General features: G+C 34.7%; 1 long non-coding RNA gene across 2 annotated transcripts; it reads right to left on the bottom strand.

Moving 5' to 3' along the window:
* Positions 1-18,471: 18,471 nt before the first annotated feature.
* Positions 18,472-24,499, bottom strand: LOC127855126 (uncharacterized). Of its 2 annotated transcripts, none has more exons than XR_008037360.1 (4): positions 24,290-24,499; positions 20,612-20,766; positions 18,865-18,996; positions 18,472-18,538 (listed from the first exon to the last, which is right to left on the bottom strand). It is a non-coding gene; the product is annotated as an uncharacterized LOC127855126 (long non-coding RNA). The 2 variants fall into 2 exon arrangements; XR_008037359.1 differs by having other exon boundaries at positions 20,630-20,766; positions 24,290-24,495.
* Positions 24,500-27,170: the final 2,671 nt, after the last annotated feature.

Raw genomic sequence — 27,170 nt, 5'->3', positions numbered from 1 at the left:
GGTCGGAGTCGATCGACCGAAACAGGTGACGCAGAACACAACTTTCCTCGTATGTTTTCATAGCAGAATCTCGATGTTATGGAAAAAAGGGGAAGCACTTAAACGATCTCAATAGATGAATTGATGGACTGTAAATAAGTCTTGCTGTCCGTATTTTTTATTTTGCCGACTTTATTGTATTAAATCTAAAATATTTTCGATTATTTGTTACATCGACCGAAACAGGTAAATCGAGGATACGAAAAACAAATACTGGAAATTTAATTTCAAGGTATTCGATCCAGAAAGTGTTAAGTAGAATCAACTGGAGCCGTGTTTTGAATAAACATTGGGTAAGTGAATTTTTAAAAAAATGTATCAATATTTTTTTATATATATAACTGTATGCACAGAAAATGAAATGTGCAATAATCTGATACGTATAGACAATACCGTTAATATCCCCTTTAAGATCGATCCTATGGTGAATCTTTAACTTGGCTTATAAATTTACTTTTGTTGGTTGCAAAAACTTTGCAGCTTAAAACATTCAACTTAAAAAAGATAAAAGGTATACGGTTGCAAGGCTATTTTGGGCAGATTATTGGTTGAATATACGATTATTGGTTGAATATACGATTATTGGTTGGATATACGAATAAATGTCATTTTGGCATTTATTCTTTAGATTAACATTACACGGACTGTTCAGGAAAGTTGTACTCCGTATGAAAAAGAGGCTCTTACATTTTCATAACTAAAATTACAATTTTATTGGTTGATTTATATGCGTTTTAGTCAACCGCTTCCTCAAATGATAAAAAAAGAAAAACAGAAAAGAACGAAACTCAAAATGAACAATATTGGATATCTCTAGTGTTGTTATGAATTGTTATCACCGAAATGGTACAAACATGTCAAAAACAATTGCATATGCAATCTATGTTTTGTTTCAAACAAGTGTATTAGGACAATCCCCAAGATGAGCTACCCAGATGAACACGTGGAGCTAACACACTGGGTCTGGCGGGAATAGTTAGGACAGTTTGGGATGAGTGCCCTCAGATAGTCGGCGACATCAGAATCTATTGTCTCGCAGGACCGGCTATCTTCAGGTTAGTGTTGCAGACCTCCATGAACTGTTTCAGCCAGACGATGTTGCAGGTACATTCTATTTTGTTTAGCGGAAGCGTAAGAGTCGTAAGATTCCTGAGAAATCGTATTGCTTCGGGCATTGTCTTGATGTTGGAATCCATGATGTCAAGTTTTTGCAAGCACCTCAGATCCTTAAAGGTTTCGTTGGCAATGAACTCCAACGGATTTCGTGTGACAATTAGGTGTTGAAGCCTCCCCATATTGTTGAAATCGCTGTTTTCAAAGCTTCGAATTTGATTGTCATTAAAGTCGAGTGATTTAAGATTGGTTAGCTTCGACAAAGCACTTGGTACTCTGGACAATGAACAGTTTTGAAGGCTCAAGTCGTGTATAGGTGTTCCAACAGCAACAGCTACCGATGAGTCACTCACAAACGCCAGTCTATTGGAATCCAGAACAAGAGTGCGTACATTGCGAAGGAAGCGTAACAGAGAAGGGAAGTAAATCAGGTTGTCATCGACTAGGGATACGAACTGAAGATTGGTCAGGGTGTCATTGCTCAGTGATGTAATAAGTATACCGGAGTCGCCGATGGCATGGTTGTGATCAAAGTATAGCCTATCCAGAAAACGAAGTATCGATAACGCAAATGGCAGAGCAATCAACTGCGTATGCTGTATTGACAGAGTTGTGACTGAGTGTCCCTTCAAAGCCATGGAACGCTGTAGGAGGAAGTGTATAGAATAATCCTCCAGTTATTTTCAGCAATTGCAGGGATTGCAAGTGTCGCAAGCTCACGAGTCATTGCCGAAGAACATCCGAACCAAAGTGTAACGCGTAGTGTCTCCGATTTCATACACGGTATGCTCATCAAAACCGTCCTCATCGATCGGATTATTCGATACATCAATATTCAATATAGTGCTCAATACACCAAGGGATGACGGAAATCTTGTGAAGTTGTTGAATGCAAGATTAACACGTGTTATCTTTCCGTCGACACCTCCGAGCGCGTGTTCGTCTATAAAACGTATGCTATTGTTGTTGAGAAATACAGTCGACTGATTGGGAATGTTCTTGAATGCGTCGGCAGGTATAGTTTTGATAAAATTGTTCTCTAAATTCAATTTAGTATAGACGTGATTGACAGGTTGGAAAAAAGGAACACTGGTCAAACCTCTCTCATGACATTCTATGATGTGGTCCGAACAACTACACACAGCCGTGTTTGGGCAAGCTGGGAACTGTCCACGAGCGCACATAATTATTAGGCACACGAGAGCACATCGGATGCCTGCCTGCGAACAACAAAAAAAATTTTGTGTCAAACATTTTATCTAACAAATAGAATATCGGCTTTTGCAGATAGGAAATTTCAGAATATGATAGTATTGCAAAAGAAATACATACAATTAAACTTACCGTTTCCTTCATGTCGTTTACTGATGCAAATAGAAAGACAGAATAATCAAGTGCAATTTATGACTTCAGATTATATACACCAACTGATCAGAACGAAAAAAACAACCGACATATCACACTTAGATACGGTATCTGGGTGCTTATAGATTTCGAGCACCTGTCATCTTGTTGAATTGATATCGCGCGTTGTGAGCTGTTTTTAACGTGAATCCGGTAGGAACAAGATCAGCGCTAAATAACATACAATTATTATAGCTGAAATGAAATTCTAATTCGGAGGTTTACATGTGGTACCTAAAGGGACGACGTGTTTGTTTCAACGCACATGATTACCATCGACAAGTTATATAGCTTAAAGGGAGTAGACATTTGTAATAGACGACTAAGCATATACATTGTGTTAATATACATGTATTTCTGTGTAACACAAATTTGAACTCATACAAATATCGATTATGACAGTGAAAGTAACCGTTTTAAATAGCTAACATCCGTATGTCATCAATTAATCTCTATAACCAACCTCGGCAAAGACTCTCTTGTTATCATCCGGCGGACCTTTATTTTACAGTCCATTTGAGAAAAAAAACGCACATACATGACGTATGATATAAACCTTTAAGCTTTTGTCAACGCCTAGGAAGTAAATGAGTATGAACCAGTCATGTAGATAATCGATAAAAACAAAACGCACACGTGTAAATAAACATAAACTTTAAAAAAGTGCTATCAAAATTATTCCCAATAAGGATATATCAATTTAATTCATTTACAATTTAATTAATGAATGGTTTATATTGGACTTCCAAAGTGTTATTATTATTCATCCCCCGATAGTCAAAGCTAGAAATACACTGGGTACATAGTTTCTGGCAAATGTTTATAGCAAAAAAATGCTATCACTATATTCATCTCTGAAACTTAAATTCCTATAGATTGGACATTTGGTATTAAAAACGCTATTGCGATCCTCACTAAATTTGTTTGAAACCCTTAACAATGCCCCTAGGGCCGAAATTAGCCATTTCTTGGGTGTAATTTGTCTCCCAAATACTCTTATTAACAATATTTACAACCATATCATTCTCTCAAATGAACAATATTAGAGTTGTCGGTATTTAAAAATACAAATGTCACAAATTATGCCCACTCGAATTAAATGTTATCATACCCCTGTGGAAACATGGTTTATATCGCCCCATTAGTGCAAAAAGGCACAATGTCCCTTCTGTTTTCAATGTCACATGGTACCTGTTTGCATCAAAGGGGCGATATACAATTGAATTGGAAAACGACCATTATAACGTCTCCTCTGAAATTGAAAGAAACGGGGCTTTAATATTCAGCATGTGATATAGTTGCCATCTTCTTCAAGTATCCAAAAGATGAGCATGAAGTCAAAATTAGCCCGATCTTGGACTTAAATTTGTTTTAAATGTATACATGTATACATTAAAAACGTTTAAAGTGTACGTATCCAAACTTTAATGTTGAGTTATTTGCTATTTGGTATTCAGCGTAAGTGGACCTGTATGAGATTTATTAAAATTATACCTCTGGTGTCAAAACTGGAAACAGCATAGGGTCGCATGGTTAATTTAAACTTTATAACCTCTCCCACGGTTTTTAACACCACACCACTTTATTATGTCATTGGCTTTAAAACGGGTCACATTCAGGGTTTTATATAGACTGTATAACTATAATAAACTTTTAATTAAATGCAACTTAATAAGCAAAATAACATGTCTGGTATCAGGAACATTTCACTCGTGCGATCTAGTATCGTCTTGGTCCCATGGTTTGTGTATGCGTCTAGATATGCGGGTTACAAGCGGCTGTAAGATTCACTAGATAAGACGAAACACCCGTTACTGTTTACTACGGAATACCGTTAGGGCCATCGTGGTTACAAATTAAAATCCAGAAGGCGACAATGCGATAGTACGATGGCGACAATGGGATAGTACGATGGCGACATTCGATAGTACGATGGCGACAATGCGATAGTGCGATAATACGATGACAAAAGTGCGATATTACGATGACAAAAGTGCGACAATACGATGGCGACAGTGCGATAGCACGATGGCGACAAATGCGATAGTGCGATAATACGATGACGACAGTGCGACAATACAATTTCGACAATGCGATAATACGATGGCGACATTTTGACAATACGATGGCGACAGTGCGATAGTACGATGGCGACAATGTGACAATGCGATAGTGCGATAATACGATGCCGACAGTGCGACAATACGATGGCGACAATGCGATAGTACGATGGCGACAATGCGACAACGCAACAGTACGATGGCGACAGTACGATATGACTATCGCATTGTCGCCAACGTACTGTTGCGTTGTCGCATTGTCGCCATCGTACTATCTCAGTGTCGCCATCGTACTATCGCGTTGTCGCATTATCGCAATCGTACTATCGCATTGTCGCCATCGTACTATCGAACTATCGCATTGTCGCCCTCTGGATTTTAATGTGTAACCACGATGGCACTAACGGTATTCCGTAGTTTACAGACCAAACATGTTATGTCGCTTGACACATGTTTGCTGGGTCCATGCAAAATGGCACCTGCGGCAATACAAATATGTGTGTTGTAAGTATTGCACCAGATATCGAGTCGAGACCAAACTTCATTACGCTTAGTACAGAAGTCCTGTACAGAAATCCTATACATACATTCATGCTTAATCTTTGCTATTTTTTTGTTATGCTCTTAAGTGTAAATTGTTAAAATCATATATTTAGACCATACATAACAAACTTTTTAAAATTTCAAAATATCTCAACATGTTTATTTAATATAGTAAAAATCGCTCACAACTATGCGGATAAAAGTCTTTTTAAATAAAACAAAACATTTAAATGCATATAACTTAAAAGGCGAATTAAGTTGTGACCCATGAAATAGATATTTTTCAATGCTATGCGCATCTCACCTCAGTCGACTGAGCGGAGTGCATGTCGACTATATGTGTGGAACTTAACTTTAGCCATTGGTGTTAGTACACATGAGCTTTTAATCCACACAAGTATATACCATTTATTGGCATACATTTTGACACTTTATTATTATGTTGATGTCAAATTGTTCCGCTCAATTATTATCGCTAAAAATAACTACAAAAGAGAAATTTTGATACTGATACTGCGAACTTCGAAAGACCCGTGGGGTCGAAACGGGTGGGGCGCCTTTCTTGTACTTTTTATTTTAATTCGGATTCTTGGTTGAGTTTTAGCGACTTTTTTACCGATTAAACATTAATAAATCGATATAGATACCATGCTAGATTGAATCGATTATTGTATTGCATAGCCCTTAATTCTGTAGCATGCCTCAAGACTATAACACACCGATGAAATGCGACCTAAGCTCTCTTATCTAACATATTCAGGTCAACTGTTTTATTTTCGTTTTGGCGTTCTGAATAGTTGCGTTGCTGTTGAAGTTTTACTTCCTTCTCGAGAGAACCAAGATAAAGATAAAAGACCTAATACTACTATCATACCACCGAAGCAGCCATATCAACGTCTATATGTTGGCACGATATAGAATTTGTGATTTAGCTAATTGTATAGTTTGATAGTGTCGGCTATTGACAGCTGATTTATGTCGTTTAACTTTGTAATTTGTTAATAGAATTCGCAAACATTTACCTTCTTTAGTTTATTTTATACGTAGAGAAATTGTTAACGAAGTTTCGTTGCGTTACAGGCGTATTTAAATGATTTTCTTTTTAAATCCATTCTCTTCTTATTAGGTCATCTTTTTTAAAGGTGGACTTTTGTTTTGTATAACTAACAAAAACAATAATGGCTTTTTCTGCAAATTGTTTTTAAATGGATATTTTCTTCTACAATCGTTAAATAGTTGAAACCATTTATATTACTGAGATTACAGACTAACGATTCTAAAGCATCATGTTAAACTTTACTCAATCACGAGTACAAATCGAATTTGCGATATCTAATTTATATATTTTCCGTCAGCACCATTGTCGTTTTGAAGACGCTGTATTTGTTTCTGAGTCATAAAATAGTACTATGCCATTGACTGTTTTAGGTAATTTCTCAATTTCTCATAAAACCCAAACAACACTGATAAAAAACGAACTAGAACAAAAAATGCGAAAAACGTATATCATAAAACGATTGTATTAGCATTATTTACACATTGCAATAATACAATTTATATCATAGATGTGATTTCATGTTGCATCTCTATTGATTTTAATTAAAGTTTTAGTCCATATTAAACAAGAATATAACATCTGCACAGATGATGTAAAACAGTTCGTCTTATCTAACACAATATCCCCATGGTATTGTAAAATAGGAGATCACAATTATATGCATATACGATTGAAAAGAAAAATCGAACTGAATGTTGGGTCCCATTCAACACGGAAATGGATAGTTGTTGTCTTTCAAATACAACGTCCTACAAATTGTGTCACGATTAGTTGAAAGCACTAGGTGGAACATATATTTGTTGAATATACCTGCCATTAAAATCCTAGTGAGTTTGTTCGTCGTTGTTAACGAATATATCAGTATTTCAAACAAAGTGTGGAATTTTCTGTTTATATTTTACCCAATATGGCATGCACAATGTTTTTATGCTTTTTTACACATTAATCTTATTCTTTTTTACATGGAACCAAAATACAATTGTGTAAATTATGTAAACGGACGACTTAAATCCCAGTGATCGGGGGGGGGGGGGGTAATGTCAAAGTCGGCTGAAGATGCATATGTTATCGAAGCAGACTATTAACCGCAACTTTAACCTTTTATACAATTTTTATGAAAGAAATAAATATAAGTTAGCATATTATTGATAAATCTATGTTAAAATTTGCGTACCACCTCAAATATTTTATATGTCCTTTGACATATTGCTTTCATATTTTGCATACTTCATTACCAACATGATCCCAATCTATAAACAAGAGCAGACACCTGTATCAAGCATTTTGACAGAATTATTCCCCTTTTATACTTAGAATATGTATATATTATTGATAAATCTATTCTAAAGTTTGCGTACAACCTCAAATATTTTATATGTACTTTGAAATATTTCTTTCATATCTTGCATACTTCTTTACCATCATGATCCCAATCTATAAACAAGAGCAAACAACTGTATCAAGCATTTTGACAGAATTATGGCCCCTTTTATACTTAGATAATTGAACATTTTGCTTAAATTGCCATAACTTCTTTATTTATGATCACATTTGATTCATACTTTGACAAAACAACACTTACCTGACATACCACAATGCACTGCACCCAAACTATCCCCCATGCCCCACCCCAGAATCTCCCCAATTGTTTTTGTATAATTACTTTTGAAAGTTCATCTATTAAATTACCAACAACCCACATTAACCCCCCCCCCCCTTCTCCATGATGGCTTACATTATACTGTCAAGCACTCGAAATCTCTTATGACAATACGGTCAATCTCAACCATGCATGGCCCCATTACCAACCCTGGGGCGCCCCCTGGGTCAAACATGAGGCGGAATACGCGTCGGCCTCTGCCGCGCCATTTTTTTCGGAGAAAACTCGAGCTATTGTCATAGCCAGCTCGTCGTCCGCTGTCCAACGTCCGCCGTCCGACGTCCGCCGTAGGCGTCGTGCTAAAACCTTAACATTGGCCATAACTTTTTAAATATTGAAGATAGCAACTTGATATTCGGCATGCAGGTGTATCTCATGAAGCTGCACATTTTGAGTGGTAAAATTTAAAGGTGAACATCATACTTCAAGGTCTAGGGTCGAAAAAACAAAGTCAAGGGAAGTAATAAGCTTTAAATGGACATAGTTATCTGACCTGCCCACGTATATATTTTTGTTTAATAAATCAAAGCGGCGCAGTAGGCAACATTGTGCTTCTGACAAACACATTGTGGTAAAAGGTCAAGGTCATCCTTTACGGTCTACGGTAAAAAATACAAATTTAAGGGAAGTAAGCTTTAAAGGGATATAATTATTCAATATTTAACATAGCCACTTTATATATTTGGCATGCATGTGTACCTCATGCAACTGCACATTTTGAGTGGTGAATCTACAGTCACGGTAGTGGCTTTTAATTACTTGCTACTAAAAATAGAGATTTGTTACAGACAATTATTTTAAAGGGAAGTAATTTGTATAATTATAAATCTCATAGTATATATTTCCTTACCAAGAATTGAACTTCTTTTCACAGTTACTGTACAGATTTATTATTTAGATTATTTATAACCCAAATGATTGATTTGTTAAAGGTTTTTTTAAAATGATATAATTATCATTTCTTTGATGATCATTACATACCTGTGGACTTATGTCCATTGATACATGATCAACTCTGGCTATGATTTATGAAAAAGAAAAAAAGAAAAAAACTCTGGCTATGATTTCTTTTAAACCGCAGGCCTTGGTTGTCAGTGATGTCTGACATGGTCATAATTGACTGTGAGACCCTCCCCCCCCCCCACGGTTGGATTGGACAAAATTCAAGGGAAGTAATAACCTTTAAAGGGAGATATTTTCTATACCTGACAAATGATATATATAAATATTATTTCAATGCGGCGCAGTATGAGGCTTTGTGTTTCTGACAAACACATCTCTTATTGGGTCACTAGGTCAAGGTCACTGTGACCTCTAAAAAAAATAATCTGACAAACTTTCGCAGCCGAGTGTGGCACCCGTTGTGCGGTGCTCTTTTTCACAAATTGACTTCAAATTAATACTAAATATTTCTTTTGACAACACGGTCTATCTCGACCATCCATGTCCACATTACCCACCCCAGGGCCCCGCCCACTTTGGTGGTAAAGATCCCAAGCTATTTCAGCATAATTAAAATCCAAGCCATTTTTGTGGTCAAGACCCGAGCTTTCTCACCATAATTAAAATCCAAGCCAGTTTGGTGGCGGAGACCCCGAGCTATTTCAGCATAATTAAAATCCAAGTCAGTTTAGTGGTCAAGATCCTGAACTATTTCGGTATAATTAATATTCAAGCCAGTTTGGTGGTCAAGACCCCGAGCTTTTTCAGCATAATTAAAATCCAAGCCATTTTTGTGGTAAAGACCCCGAGCTTTCTAACCATAAGTAAAATCCAAGCCAGTTTGGTGGCGGAGACCCTGAGCTATTTCAGCATAATAAAAATCCAAGTCAGTTAAGTGGTCAAGATCCTGAACTATTTCGGTATAATTAAAATCCAGGCCAGTTTGGTGGTCAAGACCCCGAGCTTTCTCAGCATAATTAAAATCCTAGCAAGTTTCGTGGCGGAGACCCCGAGCTATTTCAGCATATTTAAAATCCAAGTCAGTTTAGTGGTCAAGATCCTGAACTATTTCGGCATAATTAAAATCAAGGCCAGTTTGGTGGTCAAGAACCCGAGCTTTTTCAGCATAATTAAAATCCTAGCCAGTTTCGTGGCCGAGACCTCGAGCAATGTCCGCATAATTAAAATCCTAGCCAGTTTCGTGGCCGAGACCTCGAGCTATTTCCGCTTAATAAAATCCAAGCCAGTTTGGTGGTGGAGATCCTGAACTATTTCGGCATAATTAAAATCCAAGCCAGTTTGGTGGTCAAGATCCTGAGCTATTTCAGCATAATTAAAATCCAAGCCAGTTTGGTGGTCAAGACCCCGAACTATGAGCATAATTAAAATCCAAGCCAGTTTGGTGGTAAAGATCCCGAGCTATTTCAGCAAAATTAAAATGCAATCCAGTTTGGTGGTCATGACCCCTAGCTTTTTCAGCATAATTAAAATCCAAGCCAGTTTGGTGGTCGAAAACCTGAGCTATTTCAGCATAATTTAATTCTAAGCCAGTTTGGTGGTCATGACCCCGAGTTATCTCAGCATTATTAAAATCCAAGCCGTTTTGGTGGTCAAGACCCCAAGCTATTTCAGCACATTTTGGGGGCATAATTTTTTCTTACCCAATTGTTTTCGTACCCACATTTTTTTGGTACACACATTTTTTATGTACCCATTTTTTTCTGTTTTTTTTTTAAGAATAATGCCCCCGTTTATAGTTAGAAAAATGAAAATTTGGTTAAGTTTTGTGTTTAGGTCTACTCTAATCCTAAAGTATCAAAGCTATATCGTCTACTTAATGTTTTAAGTCATGAAACTGACATTTTTATACATTTTTACTCTTTTCCATTTTTGTGTTTTTTATTAAGGTGACATACATCAAAATAATGTTTTTACCAAATTTTCGAAATTGACACTACGAACACATGTCATTTTCTGAATGTAAAAAGTAGCATAACTGACATTTTGTTGAATTTTTTAGGAGAAGGAAAAAACTGCTTTATTAGAATAAAATAGGGATTCTAACAGAGTAAAACAAACACATGGGATATTTTCATATTTGAATACTGGTATTTAACGCATCTTTAGGCAGTTCTGTGTACTAAGGATAAATACAATACTTGAACATTCATGTACAATGCACAATACTAAAAACCTGAATTGTAACTGTAATGTATTTCAGATTCAGAGATGTCTGTTTTGTTTCTAAGGTCATGTGAAAAATTAAGTTTATATGTTAATAGGTTTAAAATTTCTAATTGTCCTCTTACTTGCCCTTGTATTTCAAGATAGAATACTTTCCTTCCCAGAGGAAAGAGATCTGGGTTTGAATCCCAGTGGGGGCTTCAGATGATGATTCACTTTAAGAAAAATGAATATATTTGCTTTACTTTGACTCTAACTTAACCAAATAACTCTGACAATGCCTTTAAAAGTATGCAGTTTTGATAATTCGATTATGCAAGAAACATGTATAATTTTATGGAATGAGTGATGTATTGGACGTCATCATTGATGACGTTCAATCGAACGAATGATTAAGGGGGCTAAGTTTCGTTAAGCTGAGGCATATAGCCGCGATTTGGGCTTCTTGAAAACTGGCCGAACACGTTTGCTGAAATTTGACATGTATATGGACAAGAATGCGATCTACCTGTTGGCGTAGGCGTTATACCTGGAAAAAATCAAGTTTTCGAGTATTTTGTGTTTTTTTTTTTTCTGCGAAACACAACGCGCGTAGATAAACATTGTGACGTAACGTCATGAAAAGCGCTTAGGCTAGCTCCCATCTTGTTAAGAAACAAAGAAACTAAGTTACGCGTTATTAATTCAATATAAGATACAGTTAGGCGTTAAATCTATAAACAACGACGTAATAATTGTGTTTAAATATCAATACGAAGTACACATGCATGTCTTTTGTGCAGATCGAGTGTGGTTGTTTAGATATTCATGACATAAATCTATGTTATTGTGTGCGACGAGTTGAAGAAAGGTTTACACGGCGAGGCTTTCCGAGACGTGTCGGATAAATGTAAGTACACACTGGTATTAACATGGTATTCTATTTATCCGATAATATCTTTAATATACATGATAATCATGAGACAAATACATTATTAATTTAGGGTTTAATTATTGAATCAATAAATAAACGTGAGCAGTAAATAAAATTGAGTATAAACAACTAGCTTACCTTAATGACGACAATAATCCAATATAATATAACAATTACAATTATGTATGATAAACACACAATCCGAAATACGTTTTTGCATTCGTTCGATGCTTTAAACAAATAAATAACGGTTAAAAACATCCAGAGAATTTAACTTAAAATTGTTTGTTTTGACAAATAAATTACGTCACACAACATACGTCATAAATTGGGTCGTGTCAGTTTTGGAAGGAAAACTATTTGGCAAAAAAATATGGAAATACAACGCCTTTGCAGCAACATTTACGACAATGATTTTTTCCTTCTATTTTCATTGGATTTTAAAAGTATTAAATAAAATGTGTTACTTTGATAATGATAAGTAGTTATATCTCTATTTATAGTGAAAATATTGTGAATAAACATATTAAATTTGGAATACAGATTTATAGTGCTGATTGTGCACTACGTGAGCGAGGTGTTTATTTTGCGGATCGGCTAGTATGAATTACGAGTGTCATAAAGCCCTATTTGTCTGCGTGAACAAATTTGATGCTTTAGATGCACACTTGCACATCATGTGGAGTTCTGCAAACATCATTAGATACAGACAGACACACTATTAGGAGTTCAGAATACAGATTTATAGTGAAGATCCTGTATCTTCTATTTACCAGCGTCTCTGCGTCTCTTCGCAAGTTTTTATACGGGTGTTATAGCGTTGGTGAAGTAATGGGCGCCTATAAATCTTTATCCAGATAACGTTCGCATCGTGCTTATAATGTACGTTAAAATCGGGTTTATAAATTATTGGTCCCTAATGATCTGTGCTCAGTTTACATGACATGCGCTTATATACGTCCATTATCCCATAGTTGAACCCTTTAAATATATGCGTCCATAAAATTGAGTGAGATTGGGATATGCATGGGATAACTCATTGATAGATATCTATGGAATTCGAGTGTAATAGCGTTTGGGAACTAATGAGCGCCGATTATTCTGCGTCCAGACGTTTTTTTATATCCCGCGTGAACGGTTATATTCGTGTTTAAAAATGATGGTTTAACGGTAATCTGGGCCCAGTAACATTTACATACGGTCGTACGTGCATTATAGAGCATTTAGAGCCCTATCAACCTGAGTCGAGAGTCAACACATTAAGCATAGGCGGCTCCAATGGAGGGGAGCAGACGCGGCGTACGCCCCCCCCCCCCTAAAATCTTCAAAGTAAAGTCAAATCATTTGATGTTTCACACTTAGCTAGATCTAAATCACCTATGTAAACTCATTTTTATCTTCTTCTTCGAACTCAAAATTGCCCACTAATCACAGACAATCGCTAAAATGTTTTAACTTTATACTCTGTGTCGCCCGGCGTATAAACTATGCATATTTTTGGCATTATAAGAAGGTACTTTGATGAAAGTAAATAAGGCGTGACATGTCCGGAAAGTGGTTGACAAAGCCTTCAAAATCACTTTAATCGTGGGGCTTCCTGGAGGGGGGGGCTCCTGTTGAGTGTGCTTTAATGCTATTAATTGCATCAAATAACTAAGTTAATTAGATTGATGTACGTGCATGAAATCTCCGCGTGTTTTATTTTTTATTTACCATTGTATAATTAATACACCCACCCCCTCCAAAAAAGCATCCAGACAACGTCCACTTCGTGCTTATACGGTACAATTCGGGTGAAACCAGGGATGGATGCCTATTTATCTGCGCCCAGTTAACGTTCACATGCGAATATATGGTCTTAATTGCATTATAGTGTAATAAAACCCAATAAATCTGCATCGTATGGCCTAATAAAACCCAATCAATCAGCATCGAGTGAATAAATTGAGTTTCTATATACGGTTTCAATTGCATGAAGAAACTGATCCACTTCTGTTTATCTGTGTCCATAGAATATGCACATGTTATTTTACGGATTTAATAGCGTTGAGGAACACATGAACCCATATTGGTATGCGTCTAGACAACGATCACATCGTGCTTATACATCGGGTTTTATAAATGAAGGACAACAAAAATCTCATGTGCTTATCCCTTTACCTCTCACAAATGCACTTTGATGCATTTAAAGTCCTTTAGAAAATTAAATTAAATAAGTCCTTTCTTAACATATTCAAGTTTTAAATGCTTCATTTCCAATCTTTATGTACTGATGAGTAACAAACAGCATAAAACCTTAACAGACTGCGAGTTGCTGTTCTGGGTTTATGCTGGTTGCAAAATCAATTTTCACTTTGCTTCTTATGGGAGAAAGGGTTATACGGTCTATATTACAATTTAGAAGTTATACACTGTAATTACCTTATAATTGATGGATTGTTATTGTCAATGACTTTATGTTCTCTGATAATGTCATATCTTCCGTTTTAAGAGAAAAATTGTTACAAACAAAAATGCTTAGAACAAGAACAACATTTATTCAGCAACAAAGCTTATACAAGCTCATAGCTTACATTATATATGGATTATACATTTTATTTATAAGTGATGGTTGAAGATAAAGAATGGACGATATTCAATTGTTATGAACTGGTTAACATGGTATGTTTATGAAGGGAATACATGATTTCATATAATATTGCAACTTTTTTAATTAATGACATTAACATGATAAAAAGGAGTACACCTTATTGGTAAATGTGCGTGATGCAAATGGATCAATTGTTAGGCTATAAGACTAAATATATCTAATATGTATATCATTACATACATACATACATACATGCATGCATACATAAATATTTACAACTTTATATGGTATTTCAATATGAACACACATCTATGAGATTTAACCATCCTTGGCCACATAAGTGCCGTTGAGTGCAGTCCTATGTTTGGTTAAATTTATTTGTTGCGAAAACCCGGATTAGACTTAAAATGTTACAAATAAACAATAATTACAACTTTAAGTATTTTAAGATCATCTTTGAAGAGTGTCGCCATAACTAATGCGATAACGACGAATATGGTTAATTTCACAACTATACACAGTTAACATCATACATCTCCTAAAATGCAGATAAAATTGACGTTTTAACAACGCATTATTTACACGAACTTCATCTTTAATATTTACCGATTCAAGGTGAAATGGGAGAAATGGTGAAATGGTTTACACACAATCTATACATTGCTGCCATTCACGTCTGTGGCAAACCATCTCGTTTCAAGAAAATCATACCATAACATCGAATAAACTATGAATATACGCAAATGCTAAAAAATGCATTGATTTTAATCAAGAAAAATATAAACTAGCAATAAAAGAACTCAAATATGAACGCTTTTGTTTTGCAGACGAATTACAAAATATAGAAAAGGAGAGCGTATTAATAAAAGAAAGGCACAACATTAAATATATAAGGTTCATCAAACCCGATATTTTTGGTGTATTCTGCAGAATGCGTCTTAAATTAAAGAAGTTAAAGATGATATTTATAAAAAAAAATAAACACTTGTTCGATGTGAAAGAAAGCCAAACATGAAAGTACTACGATCAAAGTGCGAATAAAAGTATAAATACATTTATAAATGTTAGCAAAACATGACATTTCTAAACGTTGGAAAATTAATAAATTAACAAAACAATAATAATATCCCGGGAAAGCAACAACCTCCGGATGAGATTATCAAATGTTCAATAGTAAGACATTCAAAAGCAAACAATATCCATTGGTTTAATCAATTAATATTCTTGTCTTGGTGCGAAGGGAAAAAGTCATAGTTTAAAGAAATTGACGTAAATGATGCCAACAATTATAAACGCATACCTGTATATGGATATTTTCACGGATTTTGGCATGTGTTGAAGTTTTAAAAATAAAAATGATGAAATAAATAAAATAATGTAAAAAGATAAATGTTTACATCGGAATTAAATAGCTCAAATAATTAAACAAGAATAAAATCAAAGATAAAAAAGTTATCCTTAACTAGTCTTAAACAACTGACCATTTGAGTAAAAGACTAGAACTTAAACAACTCGCCCATCTGTGATCGTATAGTAAGTAATATGTTTATGTTATAATTTATATCAGCAATCGTACTGTCACAAAATATAATGATAACAACAGAACTCGCCAAATTATTCCTTCGTAATGCTTTAAATTTTTAATGTGTTTAAATCATCAAAATATGCAAATACTGTAATATTGTAGAGCTTAGTAAATGTTCAGTATTACCGATTCCTCGCAAAAAAAAACTACAACGAAAATTTTGAAATCTGAAAAAAAATCAATTTCGTCAATTTACCAAAACGTGAAAAGGTCCATTTAACAAAACAATGGTACAAATCTATTCACAAGAGGCAAATTAATATCAGACATCAGAATTTTAATATGTTCACTATTTACAACAAATGTAAATGATAAAGGAAAATTATGTCGCATGTTTCGTTTACAAAACAATGTATGACCTTAGCATCTTAGGCCGAAAAGTAATATATGAAAATATAATAACACAATTTCTTAAATTTCACTTAATGAGATGTATAACTCTGTCAAATGTTATGTATCATCCTCTTATCCATATTTATACTCATACCAAGTTTCAATGAAATCCGCCAAAGCACTTCCAAGATATGGCTCCGGACACAAAAAATTATTAAAATATTTTCGCAAACTTAATGATAAATCCAAAATGTTGTTTACATTTCGTGACGTCATTTGACGTTGCAATGTTATTTCAGCAACATAACAAAATGCGATTGGTCAATCAAACGAAAATAAGCCAATGAAAATCCTTAAAAAGTATATTACACATGTGTAAGATAAAAATATTCGTAATGGTTATATTACAAGGGGAAGCAGGGTATGGCATGTGATAAATATATATCTGTATTGAAGTAACTGTTAATTACACACTAAGCACACTCACAAGTTGAACTAAGTTGTGTTGGTCATCATTGCTATCACAACCCTTCTTTGCTGCCTTATTCATGTGATATCTGATCACTTTTTTGTAGGGGCAAATCTCCTTTTAGTTCTTGATGGAGCAGGTGTTACATTCTTCATAACAAATGAGGTCAGATGGCGTTGCATTTCTTCAACATTTGCAACGCCCTCTTCCACCACAAGTTTTTTAATTTTTGAGGTAACATCACTGTCGATACGTTGCAACAGCCCAGCGTTCTGTTGAAGATTCAATAAGAAATTTAAATAGCAGCAATTAATATAAACATGCACTTTGCAAACATTATCACCCCAATGTACGATCATCTGCATTTTAATACAGATCTTCAAGCTAATATAAATACATTATTATAAAGAGGTGTCAAATGAAAAGATGTAGATGTCTCAGTGTCTGACAGACAGTGTGACCCCAGAGTGCGTTGTTGTTGATTAGTTAAGATAATCAGTAAAATTTGAATCTTACATTAACAAGAGCTTGTTAACAGACAAAACAGCAGCCCCCTAGTGGATATTTGCTGCATTGTATTTATAAAACCATAGCAATCAGCAATTTGAACCATATTAAAGAAACTGACATGAAGTGCATATTCCCAATACGGCCATTTATGCCCTCCAAACTTTATCAACTCTGCTTACGTACTTTTTGAGTCAGCACGCTTTTAGTTTCCACTCATTTCTTTAAACTCAGCAACAATAATTTGCGCAGGAGGCAAAAAAAATGAAGGAAATTGTACATTCAACTTTTTGTCCCTCTTTCAACATACCAAATTTCATCAACCTAGGTAATTTACTAGTTGACATATTGCAATATGCTGATTGCGAAGATGGACATACACACACACAAACGGAATGACAACTGCAAGTTCAATATACCTATGCCTTTCGGCAGGGAATAATAAAGAAATTATAATGGAAACCAGGGCATAATCTTTATGTCCTTCTTCATTATTTCGTTATTATTATCTTAATTATTGCAAAACTTTGACTTCTTAAGAAAGTCTTTAAACAGTCATTTTTAATTTTAAGTCCATATAAATCATTCGACCACTGGCGTGTGGCTACCTTCGATTCCAGGAGCATGCTTTTAACAATCTTTAGTTTTATTATTTGATGTCAAATAACAACTATCAAAACTCAAGCATTTAGAGAAAATTAATTGTAAGTTATTTTATTATACACATCATCTTTTAAGGAAAGATCTAGGATAATGTAAAGGTACAGAGTGCTGCCAAACAAATCAGGTTTAAAGCTGGAGCAGTCTGATGACATTTTTAAATATTCTGCGTAATCCTATTCATCTTTCAAAAAGTCAAATTCAAAAGATTTTTACATTTTTTTAAATTATTACGTGCCAGGTAAACAAGAAATCCCCATGATGGGGCAACTGTTGACAATTTTGATCACATGTTACAGCAAATAAATCAACAGAAATTTAACTTTACAGAGTGTTACTTTACATATCAGTACCTCTCCACTTGTATGGTACTTGTGTTCGATGTTAGGAAACACCACCATTATCTTCTTGGTGCCTTTACTCAGATCACTCCTCACATTAGAAGCAGCCATTTTTTTGTCCAGCTCGCTTGATGAACCCTTGTATTAAATGACATAATGTTGACAACCTAAACAGCGCTTAAAACCAATAGAAAAAAATGATTGGATGAAAATGTTTAATTTAATTGTCATCATATTTTGCTTATCACACTTTTACAGAGGTAAAAACAATAAAAATGAGGCAAACACAATACAAATGTACATTTTGTAGGAATCAGAAGAAATTGATGACATAACCAGTGGATTTTGAGCATTGGTGCAATAGTAAGGTTTCTTAAGTGTTATGATTGCAATAAAACAATGTAATGTTCAGTAATTGTCCTGCTTGTGGGTAAATTAAATAAAAGAAAAACAACACATCCAACCTTTTCAGGGGTGAATATCAACACTTCCTTCAGAATGATAGAAGCAGGACAGTCCAATTTTTTGGAGAGCTGCACTGCATGCCTTGTTTTCTATTTAGCATATGAATGTTGCTCACTGCTAACTGTCTTTGTCTGAAAAGTATGTTAATATCTTTACAACTTTATGTACATGAAAATGCATATTTTATCTGATATCACACAGTGTTGAGTTTTGACAACTATTTGGACCAAATTTGTTTAAGAACAGATACTGTAAGTCTAATTTCATCATAATATTAGTCAGTATAAAACAAAAGGGTAAACATTTTACTCTTCATGGAATGATCTGATCAATGTTAGCATTTTACCAAGTCCAAAGAAATAAATCTTATATTTTTATCTGAGCATTCATCAAGACAATAAGAACAAAAATTTTTGTTTTGCACTGAAATCAACACCATTTTAAGAACATTTTTAAAATCCTGTGTCCATCATTACATGTACATTGTTTATTTTTGCATTAAATGGCTTACAGGATGCGCTACATTGATGTTTCAAAGTTTATATATAAAAGATTTTTGTTCATTTAGCTGATTCATCTGGATCCTATTTTTTAACAAAATTGTTATTAAATACAATGCTTTCCAATTCAGTAAAGACTGATTTATATGAGACATTGCTATTGTATTGTTTATGAAAATAAAGATTCTGCATACTAACAAGGTGCTCAGGTAAGCTAACAAGAGCACCGCATTAAAGGTGCTACGCTCGGCTGCGGGTGCAGTTTTGAATACATGAAAGCTTGTCAGATTTTTTTGTGTTTTTTTTAAACTCAACAAGAGGGCCATGATGGCCCTGAATTGCTCACCTGACTCATTAAGATCAGATGAAAACTATGACCTCTATTGTCTACACAATGTTTTTCTATGATTTGACCTAGTGACCTAGTTCCTGACTATAGATGACCCAAATACAATCCCAATCCAGATTTCATCAAGATAAACATTCTGACCACAGTTCATAAATATTGGATGAAAACTGTGACCTCTATTGTCAACACAAGGTTTTTCTATTTATTTGACCTAGATTTTTACCCCAGATGACCCAAATACAATCCCACCCAGATTTCATCAAGAATTCTGACCAAATTTCATAAAGGTTGGATGAAAACTGTGATCTCTAATGTCTACACAAGGTTTTTCTATTATTTGACCTAGTGACCTGGTTTTTGACCCCAGATGACCCAAATAAAATCCCAACCCAGATTTCATCAAGATAAACATTCTGACCAAATTTCATAAAGATTGGATGAAAACTGTGACCTCTATTGTCTACAGAAGGTTGTTCTATTATTTGACCTAGTGACCTTGTTTTTGACCCCAGATGACCCAAATACAATCCCAAACCGGATTTCATAAAGATAAACATTTTGACCGAATTTCATCAAGATTGGATGCAAACTGTGACCTCTACTGTCTACACAAACAAATTGTTGACGGACGGACGCACGCACACACGCAGGCTAAGGTGAGCTAAAAATGCGTGTGACATGTAGAACTCATCAAGGTGCAGCTACATATGAAGTTTCAAAGTTGTAGGTTGAATCACTTTGATTTTAGAGCCAATGACAAAATGTTAAGGTTTTAGCATGACGCGGACGGCCAATGACACGACGACGGACACGACAAGCTGGCTATGACAATACCTCGGGTTTTCTTCGAAAACAGTCGAGCTAAAAATCAATGACAAGCATGGAGGGGAAGGTAACCATTTTTCTGTCCAATACCTTCTCCTTTTCCAGTTTTCTCTTCTTATTCTTGTCTGTACCATGGTGGCATTTCAGACCCTGATGTCCAAGGCTCACATACATATAAGGGTTCACCCCATGGACCCAACAAACCTTATGGGAGGATGAAGTAAAAACTGAAATTATTCATCAAAACAGATTTTTTTTATTTTCTGCTTATGTATACACTTTATTTAAAAAACACAAAAAATTGAAATTAAACAAAAAAATCCATATCAAGAATTCATTCATTTAATAGGAACAAGAGATGTGTTTGTCAGAAACACAATGACCCCTATTGCGCCGCTTTGATTTTTGTTTTGCCTTAGACCTCGAAGGATGACCTTGACCTTTCACCACTCAAAATGTGCAGCTCCACGAGATACACGTGCATGCCAAATATCAAGTTGCTATGTTCAATATTTCAAAAGTTAATATTTCAAAAGTTATTGCAAGGTTACAGTTTTAGGACAGAATGACAGACAGACAGGCAAAAAACAATATACCCCCTATCATTCGAACTGGGGGCATTACAATAGTTAATAGGTACATAGAATCACATTGTTCTTAAAAAAAGAGAGTACAAATGTTTTCAACTTCATAAGCATTCATTTTAAAACTTTTTTGATTTTTGAAAGACAATTAATAAGGAATTTTGTGACAGGATATGGGAATGAACAATACTTTATCAATTGGGGAAAAATTCTTTCATTTTTTAAAGTCAAAATATTAATGCAAGTAAAAAGCTATCTGTGAGGCATGCTTTTTTCTACTTACCCGTTGTGATAAATATTTAGGCCACATAAAAGCTAAATAGATTTGATAACGTCTTTACAAACTTATTGTATAAAAATAATTAATACCATAGTGTATTGCAAACATTTCATCATTTAAGAAATATATTAGCGTGGCAGAATTTATAGGTTCCAGTGTAAATTTAGTATTAATTTAGTAAATGGTGAATAAAAAATAATAACATAAAAAAAATAAACTTCACAATTTTTTTAATATTTTGCTCTAACATGGCTCATCTTGAAGGACATACGCTTTTTGGTACAAAGTCAAGTGATTTACATAGTCATCAAATACTGAGAAAACACTGCTTATAATGCTCCTGTGTTGCCATGGCTGTGAATACATGGCTATCATCACCTGGGTATAAATATCCATGCATCCAGAACAGTATTTACAGATTGCACTGCTGTTACTTAATAATAAATAAATGAAAATAAGTGCATGCAGAACAATGTACGCTGAATTGCTAACAGTTGATACCGTTATTTTCCATTAGAAGTTTACTGTGTTTATTTAAAAAGCACTGGAATGATAATTTCAGGGCTTTGCTTAGACCTCAAATCTCAAGAGTCAAGGACTCTTGGGACCATATTTTCAAGAGTCAAAATCAAACGTCTGAGAGTCCTAATAATAACGCAGGAGAGTCAATGATTTTTTGCAATTTAAGCAAATTACTGAGATATAATATATAAAAAGCAACAAATAAAAAGATACATGTATGTTAACATTTATTTCTTACATTTTACTGTCACTACAACACTATGCATTTAAACACAATATTTCAATGATTAATAAATACAAAACATGTATTCTAATACAACATTAACTTCATGTATACAGCAGAGTAATATGTCATATGTTCTTCTTTCGCACGTTTGGGGGTGTTAGGAGCACTGTCATTTAGATCTAAAGTACGTTTTGTCGTTGGCGTCTTACACACACTTTCAGAGTTACTACCGATTCCGAATTCGAAAAGGTTTCTCTGCGACATTTTCCGAATGCACTAGCACAATTACACTTTGCACAATTACACTTTATCCAATAACTTTTTTGTTTGACCGTTTCGCGTGGCTATTAAATTAAGAATGAAATGCAAAATGTGAAAAAAAAAAAATTCCGCTGGCTATCACAAAAAAAACAACAACATACGGGTGGTACCTAAACACAATAGCCTATATAAATCGGTAAACTATAAAAGGAAATTATTTCTACTCGCCGATAAAGGTGCCTCCGTATTTAATCCCATCAAAAATTCCGACGCCCTTTAATTATTTCATGTGCCATCTTCACGGAAGACGTGCGACAAACACGCCGTTTTCTATGCCTTCTCAAACGGTCAATTATTACGCCTACATGTATTTTGTAATTAATTAGCTCATGCAAAAATTGTCACTTTGCCACAAGGCCAGTTGTATCGGTTCTATAGTTATTTTTAGCAACTTTGATGCAAAGCGTGTAATTTGACGTTGTTGACAGTACATATGCCAGCATAACTTTCGTGCGTCTTTGAACTGAGCAATCATGAAGTGAAACAGTGATGGGTGCATTCAGCTTTGGAAATACATTCTGCCATACTCTGGAAATATCTCAAAATATGCTTTACGGTGTTATGTGGATATGGATGTTATTATTTTATATTGAATATTATTAAAACTGACGCGGATGAGTCCATTCTGTTTTGGTGGGTTTATAGTTCTTCTTAAATGCTCTGAGCTTTTAAGAGTACATACGTACAGCTCAGAGGGTCAATAGCTGGGAGTTGGATTATTGCAACTAGGTGGGTTTAAAACACGTCTTTTCCGCAAACAGCTGATAACAAACGCTATGATAAATAATGGAAAGTTAATACAGCGTCATCGAGCCAGCAGTGTTTTAATTGGTCAATACTACATTTCTTAATTAACCAAACTCCGCCTACTGGGTGGACTTGTGCATCGATGATTGGAAACGGGCGTTAACGATAAGCGTGTACTAAATGAGATACTCCGCCCGAGCCAATTATCGCTTAGTCTTAACAACTTTTGATCTCGTTGACGCAAGTCGGTATATTCCCCCGGGTCAAATGTGACGCATGACGTAATTTTCTCAAGAGTCAAAAAGGGGTCTTCTGTAATTTTCAAGCGTCAAAACCCGGGAGCTCGGGTCAAAGGAAAGCCCTGATAATTTGTTAAATAATCAGAGCTTGATTCAATGTATTCAAAATGACAATAATGGAAGGTAATTGTATTTCTCTTCAACTTATAATTGATAATATTTGACAACAATTTCATTAATAATATTCACTCTAGTCAAGGTCTACAAAACGGTAGTGTCAATATTGTAAGGAAAACAAAAATGGAAATGCAGAATTTTTTGGTTCTATAACCGATTATTTAACGATTATACTATCAATTTCATGTTTTTAAATTTGTGCTTTTGCATCGTTAAAACAATTAAATAAAAGTATCTTGTCTTCATTGCGATTTCTCGTGTGAAGATTGGCAGACGACATCTTGAAAACTTTGACAAACATGCGGTAGCAGTTTCTTTACAGCAAAATGTTTGTTTTCTAACCATGTTGCCAAATTGTCCTTACAATACTGACTCGACGAAGGTCTACAAAACGGTCGTGTCAATGGTCCCAGTGTCAATATTGTAAGGAAAACAAAAAGGAAAGCTAAATGTGTTTCTTTCAAACCAACTATTTTTTAAAGATTAACATGTCTCTCTTTTCTCTTTTCATTTAAATATGTTTGAGTTTCTTTCAAACGCCAGCTGGTTACAACCACAACAATCAATTAAACTTTGAAGAATAATTAATTTATGCTTCTTTCAACAGATATCATTACGTTTAGATATATGAACAAAATAATAAAATGAATTTACCTGAATTACCAAAGTTTTTTGTGCTGTAACCAATTATGTAGGTTATTCGTATCAATTTCATTTCTTTTTATGTAAGCTTTTGCATCGTCAAAACAATAAAATAACATTATTTTGTCTTCGTTGCGATTTCTCGCGTGGAGATTTACAGACGCCATCTTGAAAACTACGACCAACTTTCGGTATCAGTCTCTTTACGGCAAATTTTTTGTTTCCTTACATCGTTGCCAAATTGCCCATACGAAACTGACTCGACGCATAAATTGCGCAATCAGTTGCATGCAAAATAAAAGTACGGAAAGCCGATTTTGAGAAATGTTTATATAGAGGAGCAAAAAAGTATGATATAAACAATAACAAACGATAGAGTGGTGACGGACTTCTCAAAATAGCATTACTTGAAATAGTTTCATGTATATAAAAATCTCTGTGATATCTTTGGTTACCATCATCAAATACACAGAAAAAATAAAATACAATGTAAGTATCACGTGTACTTGAATTTGTCCGACGAGTTGAAGAAAGGTTTACACGGTGAGGCTTGCCGTGAGCAACACATCATTAGCAGCATAAAGTGCGTAACAAATAAACAAAATAATCAAACATAATTATAATTTCACGTAGCACATTAAAATATCTATTGCAACTGACACCGTTTTGTAGCGAAATTTGATGACTCAATTTCATCTTTAACAAGAGCTATAAAAAAAACTTAATTTAGTATAAACGTCACGCTTACATAAATGACATCGTTAATCCAATGTTTGTAACAATAAGTTGACTACTTTAATCCAAAGTTTATAACAAACAATTTGAAACGATATGCACTTTCATCTTTATTAATCCATGTCTTTATCGAAACTTAGTTCAAACCACACAATTGTATTGTATTCCTATCTATGTTTACATTTATGCATGATGAACACACAATCCGAAATACGTTTTGCATTCGTTCGATGCTGTAAACAAATAGTTTACAGATAAAAAAACACAACGACATGTCCTTAAATTCCAGAGAGTGTAAATAAAACCATTGTGTTTCGTTACCGAAATGACGTCACACAATGTACTGCGTAGTACATTTCGTAATATAAAATCAAAGCGCTGATTGCATTGCAAAATGAATTCAACACTATCTTGAACGCAAAGCTATAATGATGTTTCAATAAAATACACAGAATTTTGTAGACACAGAAAAAGGCTTAATGCTAGTCGATAGTGTTTAAGATGGGGATGTCCGACACACTGCAGTTGTTTGCTCTTTTCACGTTTTTAATATTATAGTCATGGGAATTGAAGTTCTACTTTTTATATTATAGTCATGGGAATTTAAGGTCTACTTTTTAAGGTAGCTAATCGAACGGCCTCGAAAAAATAAACATGTCTGCGAGTATTATGGTTACTATCATATGATATGTATATTAATTTTTTGCGAGAACTTTGGTTACCATCATTAAATGCACAAAAGAAATAGGTTTTCAATTTTATTTCGTCTCCCCACTCATTCCATCCCGCGAAACCCTTAAGGTGTCGCAACTCTATATGGAATGAGTGATGTATTGGACGTCATCATTGATGACGTTCAATCGAACGAATGATAAAGGGGGCTAAGTTTCGTTAAGCTGGGGCATATAGCCGCGATTTGGGAGTCTTGAAAACTGGCCGAACACGTTTGCTGAAATTTGACATGTATATGGACAAGAATGCGATCTACCTGTTGGCGTAGGCGTTATAAATGGGAAAAATCAAGTTTTCGAGAATTTGTGTTTAAATATTTTTTCTGCGAAACACAACGCGCGTAGATAAACATTGTGACGTAACGTCATGAAAAGCGCTTAGGCTAGCTTCCATCTTGTTAATAAACAAAGAAACAAAGTTACGCGTTATTAATTCAATAAAAGTTAGGCGTTTAATCGATAAACAAAGACGTAATAATTGTGTTTAAATATCAATCGGAAGTACACAAGTGTATTTTTTTAATAAACATCACATAAATCAATGTGTTATTCAACGTATTGTGAATTTGTGTGCTACGAGTTGAAGAAAGGTTTACGCGGCTAGGCTTTCCGAGATAAATGTAAGTACACACTGGTATTAGAATGGTATTCTATTTATCCGATAATATCTATTACATTATTAGGGTTTAATATTTTATTATTAAATCAATAAATAAACGTGAGCAGCAAATCAATTAATTTCGTTTGCAGTAGAAACCGAAAGACGGAAAGTAAAGGTATGGGCAGGTATAAAACCCGGAACTATCCGGAAATCTTTATGGTAAAACCCGGAACCGATATAAATGGTTATAACTTCATTATTATTCGTCCGATATTAATTATAATGGTACCGTTGTAAAGAAGATCCTCTACAGATTCTAACCATATCAAAATATTTTATGGCAGGGTCGTAGTCGGCCTGTAAATCGCGGACAAAGTCGGCCTGTTTTAACGTTTTTTTTTACACACGCAAATGCCGAAAAGAAAACCCGGAACCGATATAAATGGTTATAACTTCATTATTATTCGTCCGATATTAATTATAATGGTACCGTTGTAAAGAAGATCCTCTACAGATTCTAACCATATCAAAATATTTTATGGCAGGGTCGTAGTCGGCCTGCAAATCGCGGACAAAGTCGGCCTGTTTTAACGTTTTTTTTTACACACGCAAATGCCGAGAAGAAAACCCGGAACCGATATAAATGGTTATAACTTCATTATTATTCGTCCGATATTAATTATAATGGTACCGTTGTAAAGAAGATCCTCTACAAATTCTAACCATATCAAAATATTTTATGGCAGGGTCGTAGTCGGCCTGTAAATCGCGGACAAAGTCGGCCTGTTTTAACGTTTTTTTTTTACACACGCAAATGCCGAAAAGA

The sequence above is a fragment of the Dreissena polymorpha genome, chromosome 13, assembly GCF_020536995.1.
Source record: "Dreissena polymorpha isolate Duluth1 chromosome 13, UMN_Dpol_1.0, whole genome shotgun sequence".
NCBI lineage: Eukaryota > Metazoa > Mollusca > Bivalvia > Myida > Dreissenidae > Dreissena > Dreissena polymorpha.
Note: the sequence above shows the minus strand (reverse complement) of the source record. Positions and strands in the feature narration are given on the sequence as shown.